This window comes from Loxodonta africana, chromosome 4 (assembly GCF_030014295.1).
Source record: "Loxodonta africana isolate mLoxAfr1 chromosome 4, mLoxAfr1.hap2, whole genome shotgun sequence".
Lineage (NCBI taxonomy): Eukaryota > Metazoa > Chordata > Mammalia > Proboscidea > Elephantidae > Loxodonta > Loxodonta africana.
In genome coordinates, this window is record NC_087345.1 from 38490274 (window position 1) to 38492959 (window position 2686).

Here is a 2686-nt window from a genome sequence, read left to right on the forward strand (position 1 = left end):
AATGTTGGAGAGGTTGTGGAGAGTCTGGAACACTTATGCACTGCTGATGGGAATGTAAAATGGTACAACCACTTTGGAAAACGATTTGGCACTTCCTTAAGAAGCTAGAAACAGAAGTACCTTAAAGAAGTACCTTACAATCCAGTAATTCCACTCCTTGGAATATATCCTAGAAAAAGAAGAGCCATCACATGAATATATATATGCACACCCATGTTCATTGCAGCACTGTTCACAATAGCAAAAAGATGGAAACCGTATAATGTGCCCATCAACAAATGAATGGATAAACAAATTATGGTACATAACAATGGAATACTACGCAAAAATAAAGAACAATGAAGAATCCGCGAAACATCTCACAACATGGATGAATCAAAAGGGCATTACGCTGAGTGAAACTAGTCAGTCACAAAAGGACAAATATTGTATGAGACCACTATTTTAAGAACCCAAGAAAAGGTTTAAACACAGAAAAAAAGCATTCTTTGATGGTTACAAGGGTGTGGAGGGAAGGGAAGAAGAATTCACTAACTAGACAGTAGACAAGAATCATTTTAGGTGAAGGGAAGGACAACATACTACACAGCGGAAGTCAGCACAACTGGACTAAAACAAAAGCTAAGAAGTTTCCTGAACACAAACAAACACTTTGAGGGACAGAGTAGCTGGGGCTGGAGCCTGGGGACCATAGTTTCAAGGGACATCTAGGTCAATTGGCTTAACAAAGTTTACTAAGAAACTGTTCTGCATCCCACTTTGGTGAGTGGCATCTGGGGTTTTAAAAGCTTGTGAGTGGCCATCTAAGATGCATCAATTGGTTCCAACCCACTTGGAGCAAAGGATAAGGAAGAACATCAAAGACACAAGGAAAATATTAGCCCAAGAGACAAAAGGTCCACATAAACCAGAGACTCCATTCATGGATTGAATTTTGTCCCCCAAAAACATGAGTATCAGTTTGGCTAGGCCATGATTCCCAGTATTGTGTGGTCATCCACCATTTTGTCATCTGATGTGATTTTCCTATGTGTTGTAAATCTTATCTCTGTGATGTTAATGAGATGGGATTAGTGGCAGTTATGTTAATGAGGTAGGACTCAATCTACAAGATTGTGTCTTAAACGCACCTCTTTTGAGATATAAAAGAAGTGAGCAGAATGACATGGGAACCTCATACCAACAAGAAAGCAGCACCGGGAGCTGAGCACATCCTTTGGACCCAGGGTTCCTGCTTGGAGAAGCTCCCAGACCAAGGGAAGATTGATAACAAGGACCTTCCTCCAGTGCTGACAGAGAAAGCTTTCTAGAGCTGGCACCATACTAGACTGTGAAAGAATAAACTTCTCTTTGTTAAAGTCAACCACTAGATGACTAAGACACTCCATCAGCCTGAGACCAGAAGAACTAGATTGTGCCCAGCTACAATCAGTGACCGCGCTGACAGGGAACACAACAGAGCACACCAAAGGAGTGGGAGAAAGATGCAGAGCAGAACTCAAATTCATGCAAAAAGACCAGGCTTAATGGTCTGACTGAGACTACAGGAACCCCAGAAGACATGGCTCCTGGACTCTCTGTTAACCCAGAACTAAAATCATTCCTGAAACCAACTATTCAGACAAAGATTAAACTGGGCTAGAAAATATAAAATAATACTCGTGAAGAGTGTGCATCTTTTAGTTCAATCAGATACACAAGACCAAATGGGTGTCTCCTGTCCAGAGGTAGGATGAGATGGCAGGAAGGGACAGGAACTGATTGAAAGGACACATGAAATCCAGGGTGGAAAGCAGAAGTGTACCGTCACATGGTAGGGATTGCAACAAATATCACGTAACAACGTGTGTCTAAATTTTTTAAAGGGAAATTAACTTGACCTATAAACTTTCACCCAAAACACAATTAAAAAAAAAAAAGGGAAAAGAAATAGAGAAGGGAGCAAAAGCTATCATTGTTAGCTGCCTTTGAGTCAGCCCCCGATTCATGGTGACCTCATGGAATGAAATGCTACCCAGTCCTGCACTATCCATCCACATGATAGATTGCAGGTTGGATCTTTTTGATCCATAGGGTTTTTATTGGTTGATTTTTCGGAAGTAGATTGCAGGCCTTTCCTCCTAATCTGTCTTATTCTGGAAGCTTCACTGAACCCTGTTCAGCATGCAAGCTTCCACTGATAGGTGGTGGCTGCGCATGAGGTGCATTGGCCAGGAATCGAACCTGGGTCCCCTGTATGGAAGGCAAGTGTTCTACCACTGAACCACCACTGCCTCACCTGGAAGCAAAGGCAGAACACCTAAAAAAGAAAGAGTATCCACACACTCATCTGCTTATGAATCACTCTAGTCAGAGAATGAAGGCCCTTGTGTTACAAATGGTTAATGCACCCCACTGCTAACCAAGAGGTTGGAGGCTTGAGTCCACCCAGAGGTGCCTCAGAAGGAAGGCTGGGCAATCTACTTCCAAAAACTCAGCCACTGAAAACCCTGTGGAGCACAGTTCTCCTCTGACACACATGCAGTTGCCATGAGTCTGTATCGACACTAAGGCAACTGTTGTTTTTTTTTTAAAAAAAAAAGGCAAAGAAGAAATCAATCTGGGAGAAAATATGGAGTCCTGTGAAGATATGTAAGATTATACTACACTTCATTGTTGCTGTTGTTTTTGTTAACTGCTGTCAAGA

General features: G+C 42.0%; 1 non-coding gene across 1 annotated transcript; it reads right to left on the reverse strand.

Annotated features, from left to right (window-relative positions):
• Nucleotides 1–2202: 2202 nt before the first annotated feature.
• On the reverse strand, nt 2203–2273 carry TRNAG-UCC (transfer RNA glycine (anticodon UCC)). Its single transcript has one exon. It is a non-coding gene; the product is annotated as a tRNA-Gly (tRNA).
• Between the last annotated feature and the right edge of the window lie 413 nt (nt 2274–2686).